Genomic DNA, 26716 nt, shown 5'->3' with positions numbered 1-26716 from the left:
GCAGAATTATAGCTTTTATTACTTTTAGTGTTTGATGACGGATCTCCCCACAAATCACTATCGCTCAATTCTGCAAGTGATTATAATTTATTATCGCTTTTTTCTAGCTGGTCTAAAACCACTTTTGATGTAAAGGGACGGTTTTGGTTGCTATGGACAATCTCCAGTTTCCAGGCAGAAAGAACAGTTTTATATATATAAAACTGCATGCAGGACACTGGACAGACCACTAGGGACAAAGGGGATGTGTAGTTATTTGATACAGTACTGTAATCTGTAAGATTACAGTATGCTGTATCTATACTATGTGTTTCACTTTGAATTTACCGCTGAACTCCGTCCCCGTGCGTCGCAACGCTCGCAGGGAACGGAGCTCGGCACTGTGAATCGAGCGAGACACAGCGGCTCGCCGATCACAGCGGGGAGACATCGCAGGATCCAGGGGACAAGGTAAGTAATCTCTTCCTGGATCCTGCGATGCAAGCCCGAGTCTGGCTCGGGGATACCGCTTTTGGTATGTAAAATCCACCCCGAGCCAGACTCGGGAATACCGCCAGGGGGGTTAATGGCGGCGATCAGCGATTTATAGCAGGACTGCGACATTTCGGTGGACAAATCTGACACTAAGTGACACTTTTTGGGGACCAGTGACACCAACACAGTGATCAGTGATAGAAAAAAATGCACTGTCACTTTATAAATCAAACTGGCTGGGAAGGGGATAACATCAAGTGTGATCAAAGGGTTAAGAGTGCTCTTAGGGAGTGCTTTCTAACTGCGTGGGAGATGCTGAGGAGGAAAACAGAGATTCGAGTTTCTGCTTAGCAGAAACACAAGATCGCAATCTTCCTCCCTCACAAAAGGCGGTCTGCCTTGTTTACATAGGCAGACTACTGTTCTGCCTCTGCTGTGAATGATCACCGGGTCCCGGTGGCCATCGCGGCCGCTGGACCCGCAGATTTGCTCCCGCTGTGTCCAATCACAGCGAGAGTGGGGCGACGACGGCACATGACCCAGAGCTGAAGAGAGGAATTACGTACAGGTATGTGATATTTTGTGGTTAAGGGCCGCCCTGCCACAGTAAATGTACGTGGGGTGGTCCTTAAGTGATTAACAAATGTGAGACTGTTTGGAGGGGTGTTGAGGAAAAGAGCAGGATCTGGAGTAGAAGGAATGGCATAGGAACATGGGGGTTGATTTAGTAAAGGCAAAAAGACTGTGCACTTTGTAGTTGCGCCAGAGCTTAGTAAATGAGGTAAGGCTTCACTTTGCAAAGAGTACCCAATCACATGCAAGGAAAATGAAAAAAAAAAAAACATTTTTGCTTGCACATGATTGGATGAGGGAAGCATATCTCCCAACTTTTTGAGATGGGAATGAGGGACACCTATCAGCCAATGTATGCAGGTATAGGACACACCCCTTGTCACGCCCCCTTAAAGGAAATTGTACACAAAAAAAAAACAAGATTGGTTAAACCCACAAGTGCTTTTTTTACTACTACTATTCCTTTATATTGGCTTCGGGAATTTACAAATGCAGCAATTTAGAAATCAGATGAAAGGTTTAGTGCTGGAAAACACTTTTTGATAGATAAAAAGTACATTATATACATCTATATAGTTTAGACCAAAACGAGGGACAAATGAGGAAAGAGGGACAGAGGGACATTGTTCCAAATCAGGGACAGTCCCTTAAAATCAGGGACAGTTGGGAGCTATGTGGAAGTCAGCACAGCTTCTGCTCATTCACTAAGCTCTGGAGCAATTGCACTTGCAGAGTGTTACTGTGTTTTGCAAAGTGCACAGTCTATTTGCCTTTAGTAAACCAACTCCATAGGTTGGACTGGGAGTGCCATTTTTATTTAAAACTGGGCCATATTCCTAGGAAAAAGGTCAAGTTTGGGCTAGACTAATATATAGAATTTTTTGGGGATGCAGTAGGCAGACACTGGACCCATCGGGGTGGATTTACTAAAGACACAAAAAAAAAAATCCAATGCATTTCGGAGGTCAGAAAAGCCTCAGGGCTACATGATGAAGGGAGAGTTTTTCACACCCCTAAAATGCATTGGCTGTGTTTTTAGGCTACTTTCACACTGGGGCGTTGGGGGCTTCGGCGGTAAAGCGCCGTATTTTTAGCGGCGCTTTACCGTCATTTTTGCAGAGGTTTTCAGCCGTTAGCAGGGTGCTTTTAACCCCCGCTAGCGGCCGAAAAAGGGCAAAAAACGTCCGCTGCAGCGGCCCTTTGCCGGCGGTTCAGCGGCGCTGCCCATTGATTTCAATGGGCAGGGGTGCTTTAGAAGCGGTGTATACACCGCTCCTAACGGCGCTGCAAAGATGCGGCTTGCAGGGCTTTTTATACTGTCCTCCAGCACACAGCTCCAGTGTAAAAGCCCTTGGACTTAACATTGGAGTTAGAGGAGAGGCTCTTTCAAGGCGCTTTGCAGACGCTATTTTTAGCGTTATAGCGCCTGTAAAGCACCTGTGTGAAAGTAGCCTTAGTGTAAACCAATAAATTAATTTGTACACCTTTGTATTTTGGTCTGGTGCTCCTTCTGTTTTTTTTATGGAAAGCAAATGTAGTGGATTTACTAAAGTCATATGCATTTTCAAAGTGCAATTGTGCTAATTTTCTCAAGAGCTTAGTAAATGTGATAAAGCTCTACTGATTTCCATCATCCAACAAACATAAATTTTGGGTCTTTTTTAAATTTTCCTTGCATCTGATTGAATATTCTTTACGAGGTGAAGCTTTACTGCATTTACTAAGCTGTGATGTAAATGAGCGCAAATGCACTTGCAAAGGGCACAGTCTTTTTGAAAAAAACTCCCCCTTCATCATGTATCCCTGAGGTTTTTCTGACCCCCTAAATGCATTGCCTATTTTATTTACTGTAAGCCAATAAATTAATTTGTCCTTTGGTCTGGCACACCTTCCATTGGTGCTTGTTTTTTCTGGTAACCTGCTGGGTACCCACTGGAGTGTGGCCCTGTCTGTTGTCACCTCACCAGTCTAAAGCTCTCCAAACTTGTCTTTACACTACTCTTTGTGAAACCACATCAAAGTCCCAGCACTTCTTGAATTTTTTTCTTCAATGAAGACTAAACCAGTGGCGGTCTGTGCATTGTGGGCGCACAGAAGCCGCTCCCCCTAACACCGCCACCGCCCTCCCTATCCAAGCACCTTTCAGGACACCGGGCGCATTAATTACTATGGCAGGGATGGGGGGGGGTTTTTTTGAAGCACATGATTAGAGCCAGAGGCTCTAATAGGCTCCAAAAAAGGGTGGGCTAGAGGCGCAGAGCACTGCATCCCGATCCCATCCAGTTGTGTGATGATAGAGAATGAATTTTCGCTATTTTCACACTAAATCTTCTCCCCACCAATCAGAAAGCAGGTGTGAGACCTGCCAAAATGTCAATCCTATCAGACGCCTGATGTGGAGCCAGGGAGGAAGCCGCTGGAGCTAGGGAGGAAGCCCGCCAGCCTGGAACCGCTGCCCAGACCCCACACCTGCTAGCCTGGAACTGCTGCCCGGACCTTGCAGCCGCTAGCCTGGAACTGCTGCCCAGACCCCGCACCCACTAGCCTGGAACCGCTGCCCAGACCCCGCACCCACTAGCCTGGAACCACTGCCCAGACCCCGCACCCGCTAGCCTGGAACCGCTGCCCAGACCCCGCACCCGCTAGCCTGGAACAGCTGCCCGGACCCCGCACCCGATACCTGGAACTGCTGCCCAGGCCCCGCACCCGCTAGCCTGGAACCATTGCCCAGACCCTGCACCTGCTAGCCTGGAAATGCTGCCCGGACCCCGCACCCGATACCTGGAACTGCTGCCCAGGCCCAGCACCCGCTAGCCTGAAACCACTGCCCAGACCCCACACATGCTAGCCTGGAACCGCTGCCCGGACCCCACAACTACTAGCGTGGAATCACTGCCCGGACCCCACACCCGCTAGCCTGGAGCCGCTGCCCAGACCACGCAGCCGCTGGCCTGGAGCCGCTTTCTGGACCCCGCACCCGCTAGCCTGGAACTGCTGTCCAGACCCCGCACCTGCTAGCTTGGAACTGCTGCCCGGACCCCACGGCCGCTAGCTTGGAACCGCTGCCCGGACCCCACGTCTGCTAGCCTGGAACTGTTGCCCAGAACCCGCACCCGCTAGCTTGGAACCACTGCCCGGACCCCATGCCTGCTAGCCTGGAACCATTGCCCAGAACCTGCTAGCCTGGAACTGCTGCCCGGACCCCGCACCCGCTGGCCTGGAACCGCTGCCCAGACCCGACACCCGCTAGTCTGGAACTGCTGCCCAGACCCCACACCCGACAGCCTGGAGCCACTGCCTGCACCCCGCCACGTTGGATGACACCCCATCTATCTGGATCAAACTTACCAGAAGACTCGCAGGGGGGGGTTTAGTGCCACGCTGCCAGGGGGTGGTTGTTTGCTGCCCCCCCCCAAACTAAAAAACCCACCAGCTGCCACTGGACTAAACCCACTGGGTAAGATGTATTGAAGGCAAATAGACTGTTCACTTTGCAAGAGAATTTTCCCTTAGCTTAGTGGATTTGGTGAAAATTCTCTTTGCAAAGAATACCTGATCGTATGCTATGAAAATAAAAAAAAAACTGTATTCTCGCTTGATTGGATAATGGAATACACCCCATTCACTAAGCTAAGTGTAAAATGCCCTTGCAAAGTGAACAGCCTATTTGCTTTTACTAAATTAGCCCACAATTCCAGAAGACAGATCTCCTCATCTTTCTGCTTTCTCTGCTGCATTCCTTATTAAAAATGCAGCAAGGGGAGTGAATCCCCCTGATAATGACAAGCAACCTAATGCAACCACATGGCTAGTGCAATCCCTGAGAGACAGACAAGGTCAAAATTGAGTTGGTCGGCTGATATGAGTAACAACTGAGCAGCTCAAGAAAAACCATCAGGTCATGGTTTCAACACTCCTAATTACTTATTATTATTTTTTCTATTCAAATTTCCAAGAGAACTTTCCACTTTGCATATTCTGCACTATACTATAAATACCAATGCATAATGTTACTGCAAGCAAGACACATCCAAAGGCAAAAAAAAAACAAAAACATTTAATGCACTAAAATGTGCACTAAATGTTTGTGAAAATAAGTGTTAATAATACAGAAGTATATACCAGCAGCAACAACATAAGAAGATAATTCTTGATTTCAGCTCTTATTTCATTGTTGACCTTTACTGGTCTCACCAGAAGTACGTCAGGGCAAAAAACAAAACAAAAAACAACTACATCTCTACAATACATGTGCATTTCTTCACATTTTAACCCATTTAATGCGGAACTTCAGTCATTTTTTTCATCTTTCCATCTATTAAAGGGATTGTAAAGGTATAAGTTTTTTCACCTTAATGCATTCTATGCATTAAGGTGAAAAAACATCCGACAATACCACCCCCCCCCCGTTTTAATTACCTGACCCCTCGAAAGTCCCGCGCTCACCCCCGACATCCGCTTTGCCGCTCAGCCTGGCCGTTGATTGGTTACAGTAGATGGACTGAAAGCAGCACAGCCATTGGCTCGCACTGCTGTCAATCACATCCAATGACGCAGCGCACCGGGGGGCGGGGCCGGGTGATATAGTGAGCGGCTATGGCCGCCAGCTGTATCACGGGAGTGCACCCGCAAGCACTCAACACCATGCGAGGGAGCTCGCATGAAGGTGTTGAGTCCTTGCGGGGGGGGAGCCGAGACAACCGCCGAGGGACCCCAGAAGACCAGGTTCGGGGCCACTCTGTGCAAAATGAGCTGCACAGTGGAGGTAAGTATAACATGTTTGTTATTTAACCACCTCAATACAGGGCACTTTCACCCCCTTCCTGCCCAAGCCATTTTTCAGTTTTCAGCGCTGTTGCACTTTGAAATTGTGCGGTCGTGTTACACTGCACCCTAATGAAATTGTTATCATTTTTTCCCCACAAATAGAGCTTTCTTTTGGTGGTATTTGATCACCTCTGCGGTTTTTATTTATTGCGCTATAAACAAAAGAAGAGGGACAATTTTGAAAAAACACAATATTTTTTACTTTTTGCTATAATAAATATCCAATTTTTTTTTTTTTTAAAGAGATTTTTTCCTCAATTTAGACCGATACGTATTCTTCTACATATTTTTGGTAAAAAAAATCGTGAGCGTATATTGATTGGTTTGCGCAAAAGTTATAGCGTCTACAAAATAGGGGATAGATTTATAGCATTTTTATTTATTTATTTATTTTTTACTAGTAATGGCAGCGATTTGCGATTTTTATTGTGACTGCGATATTGCAGCGGACATATCGGACACTTTTGACACATTTTTGGGACCATTCACATTTATACAGCGATCCGTGCTATAAAAATGCATTGATTACTGTGTAAATGTGACTGTCAGGGAAGGGGTTAACACTAGGGGGTGATCGAGGGGTTAATGTATGACTTAAGGAGGTGATTCTAACTGTGGGGGGAGGGGACTCACTAGGGGAGGAGACCAATCGGTGTCCCTATGTACAAGGGACACACCATCGGTCTCCTCTCCTCTCTGACAGGACGTGGATCTGTGTTTACATACACAGATCCACGGTCCTGCTCTGTTACCCGGCAATCGCGGGTGCCCGGCGGACATTGCGGCCGCCGGGCACGAGCACCGGGTCCCGAGCGACTCAGCGGGCACGCCCCCTAGTGGCTTGGGAGGGCGATCACGTCATATCACGTCCGCCCAGAACAACAGAAGCCTCGTCCCGCCATCATATGACGGTGGGCGGTGGCTTAGTGGTTAAAAAAAATAAAATAACTTTAGTGATCCTTTAATTCTTCTGCCCTTTTTGTTTTAACTTTGGATAGCAAAACATTTTTTTCTGCCAATAAATATCTTATACAACCCACTTCCTGTTTGTTGTCTGGTCATAGGTGTGCGCAGCCTATTGTATTAGGGTGTGCACCTCAAAGCTCCAACACATATGCATTTGTGACATATTAACCGGCCTCTTCCCCACTCATCACCCTAAAACAATGGGGGGTGAGCAAGTGAGCACACAGGGGGACCTGGGCAGCAGAAAGAAAAGGAACTGGGACAGAGGGGTGGCATACATTGGTACCAATCCCCTGTATTTTCCTCCCGTGGCAGCTGAATATCGGCGAGAGGAAGAGGAGGAGAAGCCTACTTTCAGCTGCTGCAGAAGAAAATACAGATCGGTCCATTAATTTCCACTCCAGCCGCCTATCCTGTCCATGTTCTGGGGGTTGGCAAGTAAGGATCGCGGCTTACCTGTCACCTGCTCACAAATGATGGGTTGCCAACTCTAGGATTAGGGTGTGCCCAGGCACACCTGGCACACCCCTTGCGCACACCTATGTGTCTGGTCATTAGCCTAGGCTTATGATGTCATGCACATCATGCCTCTGTGCGTCTGTGTAAATCCAGGAAGTGAACAGTCAGCAGCTTCAGCTGCCCACAGTTAAAATGGATGCAGCCAGAGGATTTTTCTGCTGCATATTACAGAATCACAGTATATATAAAATAATATGCAAAGTGGTTAAAGGGAAGCTTCAGAATGGCAAAGATGTTTTTATTACAAATTATGTGAGCAGACTGCAGTTCCTCTTTAAAGATCCTGCAAGTACCTTTTAAACTGCCAGAAACATATCAGCTCTTACCATGAGGGGGGGGAAAGTATTTGATCCCCCTGCTGATTTTGTACGTTTACCCACTGACAAAGAAATGATCAGTCTATAATTTTAACGGTCGGTTTATTTTAACAGTGAGAGACAGAAAAACAACAAAATTATCCAGAAAAACGCATTTCAAAAAAGTTATACATGTATTTGCATTTCAGGTGTCTTCTATACAGGTAACAAGCTGAGATTAGGAGCACTCTCTTAAAGGGAGTGCTCCTAATCTCAGCTTGTTACCTGTATAAAAGACACCTGTCCACAGAATCAATCAATCAGATTCCAATCTCTCCACCATGGCCAAGACCAAAGAGCTGTCCAAGGATGTCAGGGACAAGAGATTGTAGACCTACACAAGGCTGGAATGGGCTACAAGACCATCACCAAGCAGCTTGGTGAGAGGGTGACAACAGTTCGTGCGATTATTTGCAAATGGAAGAAACACAAAATAACTGTCAAATCTTGGGTGAGAACCTCCTTTCCAGGGCATTGAAAATGGGTTGTGGTTGGGTATTCCAGCATGACAATGACCAAAACACACGTCCAAGGAAAGGAGTGGCTCAAGAAGAAGCACATTAAGGTTCTGGAGTGGCCTAGCCAGTCTCCAGACCTTAATCCTATAGAAATTATGTGGAGGGATCTGAAGGTTCAAGTTACCAAACGTCAGCCTCGATACCTTAATGACTTGGAGAGGATCTGCAAAGAGGAGTGGGACAAAATCCCTCCTGAGATGTGTGCAAACCTGGTGGCCAACTACAAGAAATGTCTGAGCTCTGTGATTGCTAACAAGGGTTTCTCCACCAAGTACTAAGTCATGTTTTGCAAAGGGGTCAAATATTTATTTCACTCATTAAAATACAAATCAATGTATAACTTTTTTGAAATGCGTTTTTCTGGTTTATTTTATTGTTATTCTGTCTCTCACTGTTAAAATAAACCTACCATTAAAATTATAGACTGATCATTTCTTTGTCAGTGGGCAAACATACAAAATCAGCAGGGGATCAAATACTTTTTTCCCTCTCCTATTGTGTGCTGACAACACACATTATTTTTGAGTGGTGTCGGCCCTACCCAGGTTTTCTTTTGCTAAACTGCTCAACCACTTCTGCTGTTTTCATCTTCAAAGCATAGGTACAACAACATAAAAAGTGTAGCACTCTTAAATACTTTAAAACACCCATTGTGCACATAATATGGTTGGAATAGCTTCACACATTGGTGGTTTTTATTATAAGTCCTGTGTGCACAGTGGGTGTTTCAAAGTATTGGATATTATTTAGCAATTTATTTATAGAGTGCCACTCTTTTTATGTTGTTTTATTGGTGATAGTGTTTCCGTTTTAGTGTTGGTAGCTATCGGAGAGAAGTGGGAGTTGATAGGGAAAGAATGCAAGAGGATCTCGATCTTTTAGATCTTTAGATCTTTTATTATTTGACTTGTAGTCCTAAGATAAGAACTAGGAGGGCTAAATAAACCATTTGACATAACACAAGAAGAGTAATGCCGCATACACATGATCGGACTTCTCGTCGGAAAAAGATATGATGGCTTTTCCGACGGGATTTCGCTCCAGCTTGCCTTGCATACACACGGTCACACAAAAGTTCGCTGAACTTTCGACCGTCAAGAACGCGGTGACGTACAACACTACGACAAGCCGAGAAAATGAAGTTTAATGCTTCCGAGCATGCGTCAAATTGTTTCCTGAGCATGCGTAGGAATTTTGTGCGTCGGAATTGCTACAGACAATCGCATTTTCGGATGGGAACTTTTTCCGACTGAAAAATTGAGAACCTGCTCTCAATATTTTGCTGGCTGGAATTCGGCCAGCAAAAGTCCGATGGAGCATACACACGGTCGCATTTTCCGACCAAAAGCTCTCATCGGTCTTTTGCTGGCCGAATTTCCGATCATGTGTATGCGGCATTAGAGGACAACTCTGTATTTTTTTTTTGCACTTGTAGGACAGATACAGTATAACAAAATGCCTTCAATAGCATATTAAACAGACAAAAATGGAGCAAATAAGAGCATGTTGTTATTGTTGGGGTTTACATACACTTTAAGTAACTAGCACATGGGTCACCTGACCTCTCATTTAAATATTTTCACTGTATAGTTTCATATCTGAAATTCGAATAGAAAAATTTTCCTTGGTAAAGAAAGTAAATACCTTCTTTACCTAGGTGATTTGTGATCGCTGTGTTATAGAGTTGACTCTAGTTGCCATACTTTCTGGTTGGATGAGCATCATCCAAGCTCTTCCTTTAGGCCCAGGCTGTCATAGACACACCCTTCTGTATTTGATGGGACCCGGACTTTAAAGCGGAGTTCCACCCAAAAATGGAACTTCCTCTTTAAGGGAAGGTGACCTCTGATATGCCACATTTGGCATGTCATTTTTTTTGGGGGGGGAGCTCCCACTTCCTCCCGGCGCACCGCGGCACCTGAAGGGAGATCACCTCTCCCCCCTCCCTCTCGGCAATCATCTGGGACACGTCACAGGTCCAAGATGATTGCCCGGCCAGTCACGGCAAGCGGCGCGGATCGCGCATGCGCAGTGGGTGTCCAGCTGTGATGCCACAGCCGGGCGCCCACAGTTACAATGCCGGCGCCGCAGAGAGGAGGGGGAGACGAGCGGGCCTTCATGCACACCCCATCGCTGGACCCTGGGATGGGTAAGTGTTCCATTATTAACCACTTCAGCCCCGGAAGAATTTACCCCCTATCTGACCAGAGCAATTTTTGCGATTCGGCATTGCGTCGCTTTAACTGACAATTGCGCGGTCGTGCGACGTGGCTCCCAAACAAAATTGACGTCCTTTTTTCTCCCACAAATAGAGCTTTCTTTTGGTGGTATTTGATCACCTCTGTGGTTTTTATTTTTTACGCTATAAACAAAAAAAGAGCGACAATTTTGAAAAAAAACTCATTATTTTTTACTTTTTGCTATAATAAATATCCCCAAAAATATATATAAAAAAACATTTTTTTTCCTAAGTTTAGGCCGATACGTATTCTTCTACATAATTTTGGTTAAAAAAAATCACAATAAGCGTTTATTGATTGTTTTGCGTAAATGTTATAGCGTCTACAAAATAGGGGATAGTTTTATGGCATTTTTATTGATAATTTTTTTTTTTTACTAGTAATGGCGGCGATCAGAGATTTTTATCGTGACTGCAACATTACGGCGGACACATCGGACAATTTTGACACATTTTTGGGACCATTGGCATTAATACAGCGATCAATGCTAAAAAATTGCATTGATTACTGTAAAAATGTCACTGGCAGTGAAGGGGTTAACCACTAGGTGGCGCTGTAGGGGTTAAGTGTGTCCTAGGGAGTGATTCTAACTGTGGGGAGGGGGAGGGGCTGTGTGTGACACATCATTGATCACCGCTCCCGATTACAGGGTGCGTGATCAGTGTCAGTGTCATTAGGCAGAACGGGGAGATGGTTGTTTACATTAGCATCTCCCCGTTCTTCCTCACCATGAGATGATTGCGGGTATGCCCGCGGACATTGAGTCACGGAGCTCCCGGCGGGCGCGCTTGTGAGCCACCTCTTAAAGGGCAACTTACAGGTACATTAATCTGCCTGTACGTGCCCTTCTGCCGCAGTATATCTGCGTAAGGCGGTCAGGAAGTGGTTAAAAGTCAGCACCTGCAGTATTTGTAACTGCTGACTTTTAATTTTTTTTTTAAGCAGAACTCCGCTTTAAGAGGTTAGTTCTCCTTTACCAAAAACCTATATATACAGGTAATAGGTGTCTGAAGATAAAAACAAACTGTGCAGCTTTGACAAAAGTTAAATAATGCCCTTGCTATGTAGGTGTAGGCTATTTACATACCTCCCAGAGATGATACCATCCCTTTTTGCCCTGTTGCAAGGACATTGCTACGTCATTCACAGCCAAATCAAACCCCCCTTGTAAGCAGGTGCTTATTGAGGTATTACTGTGTGGATTAAGATCATTATTTTCTGGGTTAAATGTGTTCTCTGCTGGGTAGGTTGCACTGCTTTGTTAATATTGACTGGCAGGAGTGGTGCTGTTTGGTAGGCAAGGGTTAAGACTGCTAGTCAGGTTTTCCTGGGCTTTTCTGAAGAATACCACAATCTGATAGACAAAAGTTATAAAAATGGGAACTCTAACTGTATAACTCTATCTTTGTTCTCTGATGGAAAAAGGAGAGTGCTGCTGAGGATCCGATTTCTACTTTGCTACTTTTACCACCCCTTGGGGGGCCCAGTTGGAGTTCCAAGGAATATGAGGTTTGTTGCTAAATGGACTAATATGCTTTCTCACCTATTAAGGTTTGACCACCTCATGGGTATAAGGTAAACCAGGGACACCCTTAAAAGGCACTTAGGGGACTTTGTATAGGAATGTGTGTGGGAGATGTTACGGAGAAGACAGTATAAACACATTACAAGGGTCTAACCTGCAGTTGAGGGAGGTTAGGCTATTTTGCCATTGCTAGGGGCAACCAGAGTCATTTCAGGTGCTTAAGCAGCTAGCTAGCAGGAGTCATGGTGACATGGCATAGGTGAAGGAGGGCCCTGGTAGAGTGGGAGTTTGCGAGCTTGCCCCCCCCCTAGTGATCAGTGCCCCACATACAGGGACCGATATCGTGGCATGGGGTCACGGAAGAAGATCAGAGAGAGTGAAAGGATTTGAAAATGGAGAAGCTCAGGAACTTGTGAAGAGATGATGTCAGGGAGAAGACTTCGTAACGCCACTGGGAAGGAGGTGACTTGTCAGGCTGTGCTGGTGGAGTGTGGTACAGACTCTGTGGTACCCACTCGGAAATGCTGCATCCATTAAGAGACGCTAAAGGAAACTCAAGGAGTGAAACGTACAGAAGGGATTAACTGTGCAAATAAAGTATGTTCACATCTAAGTCAGAGTGCTGCCTTGATGATGGTTTCACGTGACAGCAGCCTCCATCTGTGAGTACAGACATTAGCGAGTCTCCCATTTGGGTAGGTTAAGCCCCGCTCAAACCCTCTCATGGTCTCTCCCATGTTGCAGTAGCTTTGACAGAAGAGGAGATAGGGATCTACATATTTTCGCTGGTTTGAGAGCTCGCTCCTGTGATATTGGGGAGTGAACAGTAACGATTGGGGATGTCTTAGCAACATCCTAGTAATAAGGCAGGATGGGATGATACCATCTATGAGAAATTTTTAAACAGGCTTCAAAAATTACCTATGGCTATAGGAAGGGCATTATCCAACTTTAGTCAAAGTTGCACAGTTTGTTTTTATTTACAGGCACCCCATAGGCAGTTTTTTTGGTAAAGGTGAATGATCCCTTCAAGCAGTTGCATTATCACACTGAACCACACAGGTTCACCAGTCCTCAGGATCAATGTCCATTCATTGCAAGCTGACAAATGTAACCTTAGATCGAGCATCAAAATGTTCCAACACAAAAGTGCTCTTGAAGCCCACGTACAGCCCACCACAAAGACCATAAAAGGAATTGGTCACTACTTGGCAGAACATGAATAACACAGCTTGATCAGGTAGAGTGGCAATGGTGGTCAATAGGGCACTTCTTCAGATAAGCAATATACTTCAGGCTTACAGGCGATGAATACACGAAAAGCACCCACTTTAGATGTGGTATTAGTGTGGCTATGTTGCTTTAAGTATCTAAAGGTCACTGTGGGAGGTCTGGATGGCAGTATGGGGTTTTGCAAAAAACTGTAGGGAAAAAACTTGCTCTTTCCCTGCTCGTTGGGTACCTTTCCATAACCCTGCTCCTACTCTTTCCCTACCTAGCGGGGCTCTGTCCTCCACCTACTCCTTCACTGCAGACATGTCAAAAGATGCCGCAGGTGCTATCTATGCACTTCTGTGTCAATGATGGCCGTCCAAGTCTCACAGGATTTCAGCGTTCAATAGGAGATGCCGGCCTCCCCAAGATGGCTGCCCGAGGCCCATGATAGCGGACAGTCAGTCCCCAATGAGTTTCTGAGAGTCTTTCAGGGATGTAAGCTATATGGCTTTGTAACTTCTAGGGATAAGCTTAGGTGTGTTTGGACAAAAGTCTGCCTGATCTCGACAGGCAGTTGTCAAAGCCGACAACCAAATGCAGGTGGCAGAGGCATTCTCTGCTCAGCAGCCACATGTAAGCAAAGGGCATGTATGTGTAGGGCTGTGGGGCAGGGAATGCTTCTGCCGCCTATAACTGGCTGTTGGCATTGACAGATTCCTAGCAGTATAATTCAGTTGGGTTGGGACTTGTCCAAACATGCCTGAGCTCATCACTGGTACCTTTCATTAAGATTGATTCTTTGTGATGCATTTATCATAATAAAAAAAAAAAATGGGCACTCAGAAAAGAGGGTAAGAACCCATATGAAGGAAAGTGAGCAGAGTCGGGAGTATTTAAATTGAGGCAAGACCTGAAAATAACTCATACTAGTAGAGGATGGAGCAAAATAGGGGTCTTCTACTCCTGTGTGCACATTGCACTGGATACCGTGTACTTCAAAGATTTTTTTTATGTAAAATATTCCACTTTGCTAAAATGTTAACTGATATCACTAATAGTAATGCCTTGCGATTTGACCGAAGGCAGACACTGTAGTATAATTAAATTCCAGTTTAAAAAAGGGTAACTGCTTTTGCTAACAGGAGCTCCTGGCATGTCACCAGGTTCAGAAGTCACTGACGGTTGCCAAAAAGCTGTCATTTTAATTCACTAATTATTAATAAGGACTCATATTGAGAACTCTGCCTGCATGCATTCCAACACGCACGTCTCCAGGGATTTTTGCTGGCTTATAGAATGAAAGGCAAATATAAAGGCAAGTAACAGTCTGCTGTTTATTTGGATTCAGATAAAAGATTTTTAAAACATTTCTGGATTACTTCTTAATATGGTGTCTAGTGCACTGTGCTATGTCCCACATAATGTGTCCTCCTTCTGATAAGAAGTGGGTCTAGAAACTCTCGTGTTCTAAGAATGTGATAAAGTCATGCTGTAAAAAACATATATATATATATATATATATATATATATATATATATATATATATACAGTATCTCACAAAAGTAAGTACAACCCTCACATTTTTGTAAATATTTTCTTCTATCTTTTCATGTGACAACACTGAAGAAATGACACTTTGCTACAATGTAAAGTAGTGAGTGTACAGCTTGTATAACAGTGTAAATTTGTTGTCCCCTCAAAATAACTCAACACACAGCCATTAATGTCTAAACCGCTGGCAACAAAAGTGAGTACACCCCTAAGTGAAAATGTCCAAATTGGGCTCAAAGTTTCAATATTTTGTGTGGCCACCATTATTCTCCAGCACTGCCTTAACCGTCTTGGGCATGGAGTTTACCAGAGCTTCACAGGTTGCCACTGGAGTCCTCTTCCACTCCTCCATGACGACATCACGGAGGTGGTGGATAATGGACACCTTGTGCTCCTCCACCTACCATTTGAGGATGCCCCACAGATGCTAGTGGTTTATAGGCATGGGGCATGGTCACTGGGTGGTGACCCCGTCCCTTATGACGGCACAGTCCCAGCATGCCCCGGGACTGTGACGTTATAAGGGGCGGGGTCACCGAGTGACATCACCTGGTGACCACGCCCCATACCTACATAAGTCATTGCGCACTGCTCACACTGCTCACACAGCATTACAGCGGGAGAGAGCATTGTGTCAACATTGGAAGTTTACTGTACAAAATAAGGTGCGCTGGCATGGACCATAGGGTGAGTACATGGATTGAAAACTGGCTACAAGGGCGATTTCAGAGGGTGGTGATAAATGGGGAGTACACGGAATGGTCAGGGGTGGGTAGTGGGGTTCCCCAGGGTTCTGTGCTGGGACCAATCCTATTTAATTTGTTCATAAACGACCTGGAGGATGGGATAAACAGTTCAATCTCTATTTGCAGACGATACTAAGCTAAGCAGGGCAATAACTTCTCCGCAGGATGTGGAAACCTTGCAAAAAGATCTGAACAAATTAATGGGGTGGGAAACTACATGGCAAATGAGGTTCAATGTAGAAAAATGTAAAATAATGCATTTGGGTGGCAAAAATATGAATGCAATCTATACACTAGGGGGAGAACCTCTGGGGGAATCTAGGATGGAAAAGGACCTGGGGGTCCTAGTAGATGATAGGCTCAGCAAAGGCATGCAATGCCAAGCTGCTGCTAACAAAGCAAACAGAATATTGGCATTACAAAGGGGATCAACTCCAGAGATAAAACAATAATTCTCCCACTCTACAAGACTCTGGTCCGGCCGCACCTGGAGTATGCTGTCCAGTTCTGGGCACCAGTCCTCAGGAAGGATGTACTGGAAATGGAGCGAGTACAAAGAAGGGCAACAAAGCTAATAAAGGGTCTGGAGGATCTTGGTTATGAGGAAAGGTTGCGAGCACTGAACTTATTCTCTCTGGAGAAGAGACGCTTGAGAAGGGATATGATTTCAATATACAAATACCATACTGGTGACCCTACAATAGAAATAAAACTTTTTCGCAGAAGAGAGTTTAACAAGACTCGCGGCCACTCCCTAAAATTAGAAGAAAAGAGGTTTAACCTTAAACTACGTAGAGGGTTCTTTACTGTAAGAGCGGCAAGGATGTGGAATTCCCTTTCACAGGCGGTGGTCTCAGCGGGGAGCATTGATAGCTTCAAGATACTATTAGATAAGCACCTGAATGACTGCAACATACAGGGATATATAATGTAATACTGACACATAATCATACACATAGGTTGGACTTGATGGACTTGTATCTTTTTTCAACCTCACCTACTATGTAACTATGTAACTATGGAAGAAGAGAAGAGGGAACAAGACGACGGAGAAGACCAGGCCACCGCTAGCAAAAGAGCGGCAAAAGAGCAGAAGATAACGGAGGAGCCCGGCAGAAGAACCGGAGAGCAGAAGAAGAACTGGACACCGGGAGAAGAGGCCAGAGAGAGCGGAGAAGTCGGAAGAGACCCCCCCAAAGTCGGAAGAAGACCCCCAGGGCTGCCTAATAAACTACTTTAAAAACCTGTCTAGTGTGTTTTTTATTGACACTTTTGGGTAGAGGTACTATATACCCCATACTCATTCACATAGGGCGGGGGGCTGGGATCTGGGGGCCCCCTTATTAAAGGGGGCTCCCAGATTCCGATAAGCCCCCTGCCCGCAGACCCCGACAACCAATGGCTAGGGTTGTCGGGAAGAGGCTCTTGTCCTTATCTACATGGGGAGAAGGTGCTTTGGGGTGGGGGGCCGCAGGGCGCTCCCCTTCCCCAAAGCACCCACCCCCTCATGTTGAGGGCTTGGTACGGTTCAGGAGGGGGGGCATTTGCTCGTCCCCACCCCTTTCCTGACCGGCCGGGCTGTGTGCTCGGATAAGGGTCTGGTATGGATTTTGGTGGGACCCCTACGCCTTTTTTTGGCGTAGGGGGTTCCCCTTAAAAACCATACCAGATCACATTGCCGCCTCTTTCTCGCACTCACTGCAATAGGAAAATGTGTTTATTCCCTGTCGCCAAGAACCAGCGCAATAGGATCAACAGGCACTTGGCAGGCTGGCAGATAGCAGACAGCAGGTACTTGGCAGTTAGCAGACAGCAGGTACTTGGCAGGCTGGCAGTCACAGGCAGCAGGTACTTGGCAGGCTGACAGGTGGCAGACAGCAGGTACTTGGCAGGCTGGCAGGTCACAGACAGCAAGTACTTGACAGGCTGGCAGGTCACAGACAGCAGGTACTTGGCAGGTAGCAGAGAGCAGGTACTTGGCAGGCTGGCAGGTGGCAGACAGCAGGTACTTGGCAGGCTGGCAGGTCACAGGCAGCAGGTACTTGGCAGGCTGGCAGGTGGCAGACAGCAGGTACTTGGCAGGCTGGCAAGTCACAGGCAGCAGGTACTTGGCAGGCTGGCAGGTAACAGACAGCAGGTATAAGGATGGCTGGGCACAGAGCAGGGTCAGGCAAGCTGGGTTGGTCACTAGCAGACACTTCAGGAACAGAGCAGTAGGCAGCAAAGTAGTGAGGTTCAAGCTGGAGTTGGCAACGGCAAACAGGCAGATAGGAGGATCAAGCAGAGACGTGGTCGAAGAGCAAGCCAGGGGTCGGTTCAGGTAGAGTACAAGCATGGTCAGACGGATTAGAACGGCAACAGGATCAAACACAAGAAACAGGTATCAGAACGCTGTAGACTATAAGGCAAAGTGCTAGAGCAGTAGAGGAGTTTATATAGCCCACTTGGCACCACTTAGTGGCGAGCGCGCACACTCTGTCTATGGGTTTGGCTAATAGGTTTTCTCCATCTGTGGATTTGGCTAAAGAGAAATTCTCAGTTTGCACATAACTATGTGCCTGGGCATATTTCTTCTTTCCTGACACCTGCACTAGGAAAGTATATAAACTGAGTGATCTATTCTGTAAAAGGGTCAATTTATTGGGTCTATTTTTTTTAAATGTTTATTGTGCAAATGTCTAAAGCATTCACACAGTCATCATTAATAATCCCTGTATGTTGTCAGATATGTTTATTTCCCATGATAGCCAGCTCCACCCAGTGGCCATAATGTAGTATTTTCCTGAAATAACTCAATCGGGAACATATTGGAGTCTGGCCACTAGAGGGAGCTGGTGATTCTAGGAAATATACACATTTGGCATATTACATGGATTATTTATGATGGCTTGAGACTTGTGTACAACATTTTCTTTTTATTTTTTTAATAAAAAGACCCCTAAGTGTAGAATTGCCTATGGGAGAGAGAGATTTCGGGTAATTTCACAGCATGTTGCAGAAGCACTCTCCAGCCCACCTTCCAAAGCTTTATTACTCTATCTGTTGTGACTATAGTAGTACATGGAAAGAACATTGCTCATAGATTCAGTGCCACTATTAGTTACACCTACAAGGTGTTCAAACATCAGCACTATTATAGATTTATGGTACTCTGTATATGGTACATTGTGTTCTACACTGAACCTAAGTTCTGGCCTCGAGTATCCATTATGAAAGCCTTTCAGATGAAACAGACAGACACGTTTCATTACCCAGTTCCGCTATCACATTAACCTAAGTAGGGATAAGCAGAGTGATTTCAGCTAAATTGATTAGCATATGGAGATTATGGCTGGATATTTATGGGGGTGGTTAATAGTTAGGGATTTCCTTTAGACTTTAGGTTAAAGTCATTATTTCAGTCACAGAGCTAATTAGGTGGAATTTGCTTGGGGAAAAAAAATGATCTACTTTTTCTATTTTTTTATTTAATTAGAAAGTGTGATTGTTCTGGGAAGGGGTGTGTTTAGTGTAGTTTAGGTTATTCATTTAGTGTTCTTTGCTTTTTTTTCCTTTTTGACCTATATTTTGGTATTGTTGCATTACATTTTTTTTACATTTTACTTTTTTCTTTTTTTTTTCTTTCTGTGGCAAAAATTGTAAATTGCTTTGTGACACAATAACAAGTACTCGAACCCTCAAGAGCCATTTAAAGCCAATTGCACCCCTACAAGAACACCAAACTCACCCCAATATTGCTTTCCCTATTGACTCCAAAACATTTTGCCAAAATCTAACTTTTTGTGCTCAGATTTAAAGTGACTCTAAATGCTGTCCTAATTCTCCAAAAATATATCTATACACATCCACGATTTAACCACTTCAGCCCCGGAAGATTTTCCCCCTTAATGACCAGGCCATTTTTTAGCGATACGGCACTGCGTCGTTTTAACTGACAATTGCACGGGCGTGCAGCGCTGTACCCAAACAAAACTGATGTCCTTTTTTTTCCCACAAATAGAGCTTTCTTTTGGTGGTATTTAATGACCTCTGCAGTTTTTATTTTTTGCACTATAAACAAAAAAAGACCGACAATTTTGAAAAAAAAAAAAAAAAAAAAAAAAATATATATATATATATATATATATATATATATATATATATATATATATATATATATATATATATATATATATATATATATATATTTTGTTTACTTTTTGCTATAATAAATATGCCCAAAAAAAAAAAAAAAAAAAACTAATTTCTTCATCAGTTTAGGCCAGTATGTATTCTTCTACATATTTTTGGTAAAAAAAAAATCGCAATAAGTGTATATTGATTGGTGTGTGCAAAAGTTATAGCGTCTACAAAATGGGGGATAGATTTATGGCATTTTTATTGATTTTTTACTAGTAATGGTGGCGATCAGCGATTTTTATTGTGACTGTAGCATTATTGCGGACACATCGGACAACTATAAAAATGCACTGATTACTGTATAAATGTCACTGGCAGGGATCGCCATCTAACACTAGGGGTCGCTCAAGGGGTTAAGTGTTCCCTGGGAGGGGTTTCTAACTGTGGGGGGAGGGGACTGACTGGGAGTAAAGAGATTGCTGTCCCTAATTACTAGGAATAGACAGTCACTCTCTACTCCCCTGTAATTTACAATGACAGATCACCATTCTGGCTCTCTGTGGAGCGATCTCAGATGGCCGCCAGACATAGCGGCCGCCGGCCATGCACATGAGCTCCCCCGCCATGCAGCGGGCACACGTGCCCCTGCTATAGTTGTTTAGGTAAGCGATGTACAGCTACAGTGATTCGCGGAAATGAGCGGACCTGACGCAGTATAATGGCGGCGGCTGGATGGCAAGTGGTTAATGGCACTGTGAACTGTTTTTCATGAAATTGTTTTTTACTGTGTTTTTCTGCCTTCTTCCGAAACGCTCTTATTTTCCGCCTCACTTCCATTTGTTTGGAACAAGCAGTGCACACTAGTTGTGGTCTTGTGCATTGCTCTATGTATGCTACAGATCTCATTGTCCACAATTTATCTTGGGAGTAAGCAAGAGAGGGTGGCTATGTTCTTATACAGTGGCACCATGGAGAACAAATGTAGCCACCCTCTAACAGGATGTTGGATACCAGCAGCCAAAAAAAAGAAGATTTTGATGGGGCTCAGATCAATAGAGGGACATTTTTTGAATTAAAAATCCATACCCCAATACAATTTTTTTTTTTAAACCAGAGTTTCCTGTCACTTCCCGCCAGCCTGTAGTAAAATGATGGCCGGGCAGGGGCACTGTTGTTCTGAGAGGACGTCAACAGGATGGCAAAATGCTATGCCAGTACATAGAGAACCCGTTCGCGTCATCATACGTGGGGCGCATCACGCGGTAGCGACCCCAAGGAAGGTTGCACTGCTACCGCATCAACATACCCACCTAAATCATGAAGGAGAAGCGTCATGCGCGCATGTGCCAGGTGGAGTGGTCCATACTACTGGATGGCAAAATGCTATGCCAGTACATAGAGAACCCATCTGCGTCATTGTACATGGGGCGTGTCACGCAGTAGCAACCCCAAGGAAGGTTGCACTGTTACCACTTCATCATCTCGCGCTGATGCAGAAGCGTCATGCAAGCGTGTGCCGGATGGATCGATCCATACTACTGGACATCAAAAGGCTGCCCCAGTACGTAGAGAAGCTGTCCGCGTCATTGTACGTGGGGTGCGTCACGTGGTAGTGACCCCAAGGAAGGTCGCACTGGTACCGCATCACATCAGCATGTGTCAAGTAGAGTGGCCCATACTAATGGACGGCAAAAGGCTACGCCAGTACGTAGAGAACCCATCCGCATCAATAATATACACTGATTTGGGTTATCTTCACCAAAGAGATGTAGCAGAATACATTTTGACCTAAATTTATGAAGAAAGATTATTTATTTGCAAAATGTTATACCAGAAATGAAGAAAAACATTTTTTTTTTTCAAAATTTTCCATAGTTTTTAGTATTTAGTAAAAAATAAAACACCCAGTGGTGATTAAATACCACCAAAACAATGCTCTATTTCTGTGAAAAAAAGGATAAAAATGTCATATGGGTACTATGTTGCATGACCACGCAATGGTCATTCAAAGTGTGACAGTGCTGAAAGCTGAAAATTGGCCCGGGCAGGAAGGGGGTAAAAGTGCCTGGGATTGAAGTGGTTAAGAGTGATGGAAACTTTATCCCAGTGCGGGGACAAGGTTATCTAGTGCCGAGGTCAAAGATGCGAAACGGCACCCCCTCTTCTCCCCAAAATGTATAAGCAATTTGTGTCCCCTCCCTTCCCTCCAAAAATTTTTTAGCAATAATATGCATGATTACCCCCGAGCATAAATTCCCTTTGCAAGCCAAATGTCTCCCCAAACAAAAATGACCCCTTTTTCAGTACTCCTGCCAGCTTGTAGGTAGACACACTCTAAGCAGCGCCTCCCCACCTCACATGATACCACAGCACACAGGGCAGCTGCCCCTCCCGCCCACCCCTTGTCCCGCCCCCGCTTAATCCTAAACCTCAGTTGTTTCAAACCCCAGAATGAGCTCTATACCCATGAATCATCATCTAAGAAGGTACTCATGGAATCGGCATGTCTGATTCAGGACACTGGCTTAGACTATCCCTTTGAGCACAAGAAGTCAGAACAAATTTCCCAAATGGGATCAAACACAGGTATAGGAACTTGGCAGGTATTCCAAACCTTTCAACTGGAACCATTTTTTTTTTTTAAGTTGTTCTTGGAGTTCTACTTTAAATGAGAAGCAAGGAGGACCCGTAACTTATTTCAGATGATTTGTGAACCACCGGAAGGCGTCTATGTTACTAAGCGCCGAAGGCACCGAAGCCTATCTCTATCTTCTATTCTGGAATATTATTTCCCTGTAAATCATAACTAGAGAAAGATCTGAAAGTGTGCTTATCATAGCCTCTGCTTCAAAAATAATTTCCTTCCTTCACTTATCTGATTTATAATGCATTTGTTCCTTTCCCAAAAGTAATGCTTTCTCTTTTAAGACAAATAACCAAATTTCCACCCTGGGCTCTGCCGCTGAAACATTTTTCAAGCAATTTCATTCTATTTGATTCAGCCTCAGCGGCTCCATCCGATTTGATTGAACTTGCAATCCGTTCTCCAACTTGCAGATATACACGTAAATATTTATTGGAAGACATGGGGGGGGATTTATTCCCGTTACGAAAACAAGAGCAGAGCCAGACACATTGAGATAGCATGTCGGAGAATTATTTGTGTTTGTATTCATGAAACAACAAAGCAAGTGAGAGCATTTCTCTGGTTATGTATCTATTCAGTATGGCTTAAACATGTGGCATAAAATGGCAGATTTCAAAATAAACACCCTTAAAGTGGTTATAAGGGCTAAAATTCTTAATGCATTCTCTGCATAAAAAAACCTTCCAAGATTAGCCCCTTACCACCCACAGAAACACTTAAATACTTACCTGAGCCAGAACTAGATCAAGCTCTGTGCCGAGAGCACCATCACTGCTCTCTCTCTCCTCACTGGACATGAAGGCAGCAGCAGGAACCATTGGTTGTCAATCAAATTCACTGAGGAGGGAGTGGGGGTGGGGCCAATCCACACTATGTGTGTCTATAGACTCACACAGCACAGCTCAGAAGTGAGCCTGCACATCTGCTCTCATAGAAAGCACTCGTAATGGGGGCAGACACAGAAGAGGTGGAGTGGACAATGCTGGCGGAGGACCCCGGAAGAAGAGGTTAAAGGCCTCTCTGTGCAATATCATTGCACAGAGCAGGTAAGTATAACATTTTTTTAAATTTTAAATAAAAAAATAGCCTTTAGTAACTCTTTAAGGCTGCTTTCACACTGACACGGTTTTCAGGCAATTTAGCGCTAGAAATAGCCTCTAACGCCTGAAAACCACCTCCCCATTCATTTCAGTGTGACTTTTCACACTGGGGGCAGTGCGCTTGCGGGATATACTCAAAAGTCCTGCAAGCGGCATCTTTGGAGCGGTTTGGGAGCGGTGTATACTCCGCTCCCAAAACTCCCTGCCCATTGAAATGAATGGGCAGCGCTGCCAAAGCGACTGCAAAGCGATTCGGCAGCGGCGCAACACGGGCGTTTTTAACCCTTTCTTTGGCCGCTAGCGGAGGTTAAAAGCGTCCCGCTAACGGCCGAAAAGTACCGCTAAAAGGATGGTAAACTGCCGTTGCCCGCGCAATTCTACCGCGATTTCGCGGGCACGATTTTGCCGCGATTTGGGATCAGTACTACTTTGTATGACTTTACAGGGTTGGGGTTTACAAATGCTTTGACCCTCAGCTTGTGCTTACAGCTTGTGCTTACAAAGTCATACTGAAATCATGTCCATATTATTCAGGTACAATTTGCATGCTACTTGAGGGTTTAACGTTGAGGTCTATGGACATCAACTCCCATGGAAGTTGGACCAAAGTAGTGCAGGAACTACTTTGAAGTCCGCACGACTTAAAGTCATGCCAATATGAATGGTAGTCATTGAAAATCATGAAGAATGACTTGTCATGTGATTTTGCAGTACAAAATCGTGGGACAACTCGTATAAGTGTGAAAGGGGCCTAAAGCAGAGTTCCAACCTCAAAAAAAAAAAAAAATAAAGTCAGCAACTACAAATACTGTAGCTGCTGACTTTTACTATAAGGACACGCACCTGTCCGGGGATCCCATGAAATCGCCCCACCCAAGCCGATTTGTCAATTGGCTCGGGTGCAGGCACTGCCATTGCAACTAAGGGAAACCATCAGCGAAGCCTTCAGGCTTCACAGACAGTTTCCTACTGCAAATGCGTGAGTTACGCAGCGCTTTGTGAATGGCCCCATTGTCTTCTGGGACACACGCAGGTCCCAGAAGGCAGCGGGGGGGGGGGCAGGAGGAGGGGACGATACAAGTTTTTTAATTAGATATCATTCCCTACTTTCAGATAAATCACGTGCTTGCTCCTGATGAGCGGCACCAAGCCGCGAAATACGTCGAGCTACCAGATGCCGTGTATCCCAGCATTTCAGTTTCAATACTATATGCCATTCACCCACATCGTTATACCTTGTGACAGGATCAGGAAGGTCATAGGCCAGGCAGTCGCTATCTTGTTTTATATGTGTACCTCATTATGACCAATGGTGGACTCAGTGTTTTATTACGGTATTCATTTATAACCATATTATTACCAGTTACCACTGTCGTAGAAATCGACACTGTGAATAGTATGTGTTTCTATATATATGGAATAAATGTATGTAATCATGTTTTTACCGATCATTAAATCTCTTAATATCCACCATTGTATTCTATTCAACCCCGTGCTCCACATAAAGTCTCACCCCTTTTTGCTCTCAATTTCGGAGATGGAGAAATGATGTTCCTCACTGTGGCGGGGTTAGGATGGAAATACTCCAGAAAAGGTTCAAATCAAATAGGAAAAAAAATATATATACTGTATATATATCCAAGAACGTGGGGGGGGGGGGGCAGGGTGTTCTTTTGTTTAAGACCACCAGAAGCCATTTTTTTCAAGAGTAACCTATTAATTGAGTGAATACCATTGTCATCATCTGGGAGTAAGTGTTGAGCGGTACACATGTGAAGCTAGCATATCTAGAGAGTTAATATGTGTGTAGCAGAACCTCTCCCTGTCTAATGAGAACCTTCAAGGCCAAAGATAACTAACATCCTTCAATATGTAGTGGGTTGGGACGCATAGTGGGTGCAAAGATGGTGAAAGTCATTGGGCGCCAGACACTTCTTGGATGCAAAAGAGGTTTTATTTCTTTTAACAGTCCTTTTTATATTTTGCAAGGGAAAGAGGGTAAGGGCCAGGACACCCTTGAGTAGTTACAATTTCAATTGGCAGACTCTGAGATTTCAATAGGAGGACAGCCATACAGGGAAAGGTATCCAGCAAGGTGCCACTTCTGCACGTGTAGGTTTGCTATCTCCTATGGCAACAGTATCTAACAGTTCCTAACACAAAGTTCAACAGTTCTCTAAGTTTCACTACAATGTCCACTTGTAGCTCTTCAGCCCCTTGAGCTCCTAGTCTCTCATTGAACTCTCTGATTCACTGACTATGGATCCCGTGAGCTCCTCAAGGTTTTTCCCTCAACTGTCACCCATGCTTCCCTGATGGGTCCCTAGCCTGGCATTCCAGATACCTTTCAAGCTTCACCCCTGCTAACCAGCTTGGTCCCTGGCTTGACACACAAGGCTGCTCTGCAAGTGTCACCTCCGCTGACTGGGTCCCTGACTTGATCACCGCCTGAAGTTTCCCGATTCTCAACCATGCACGTTCGGTGAGAATACTGCTTCAGTTACTCACTGTGGTCCCTGGTAAAGCTGGTTGGTCCCTTAGTGGTGACAGTTTCCCTTCTACCTCCGACCACGACAGGTTCTCCAGCCGGCAGAAGCGTCACTCTTGGTTGGACTGCAAGCCGCAGTCTCAATCCTGCGCTGCCCTCTTACTTCTGGATAGGCCCTCACATAGCCTGGTAGCCAGATGCCCCCAGGATAGGCCCAATCTCCGGCCTAGCATACCGGGGGGCGTATGACACATGTCCACCCAGACAGCAGTCTGGGTGGCACAGAACATAGATCACCTGACCTCACCCAAATATATAGGTTCTCCCAGCAGGCCAAGGGATTCAATAAAACCCCTGCCCATTGGCCGAGATACCCCATATACCCATAGCCTGACCTTGGGTTGCCCTTTTCATAACTAGTACCACCAAGTTCCCGGCCACCTAGTGGTAGAAGAGAAAAGTGCAACAAGGTCAAACTAAGGGAGAAACCAATAGATCTCTATCAATTAACTGCAGTAGCTACTCCTGACAAGGAATTTGGTGAGGAGCTCCCTGACTAAACCCCAGGGTGCTACATGTGACATACCCATAAAGTATATAAATAATACCTTGAGATTAATAATTTTTCCTGGAGCCCTGCTTTAAAGCTGTGTTTCTCAAATTTTAGGCAGCTTTACTACATTGCTGCAACACATTTTCACATTTTATAGCATGTATATGTAACACAGATTGGAGAGGATATGGTGGCATACTAGGGTGGAATGGAGTAATCTCTCCAAAAGTGATTTCACCATGTGGACTGCTTAGTTGAAATTTGCTTATAAAACCGCTTCCTTTTTCTTTTGACAAAAG

Source organism: Aquarana catesbeiana, linkage group LG08, assembly GCF_042186555.1.
Source record: "Aquarana catesbeiana isolate 2022-GZ linkage group LG08, ASM4218655v1, whole genome shotgun sequence".
NCBI lineage: Eukaryota > Metazoa > Chordata > Amphibia > Anura > Ranidae > Aquarana > Aquarana catesbeiana.
This window is presented reverse-complemented; position numbering follows the sequence as displayed.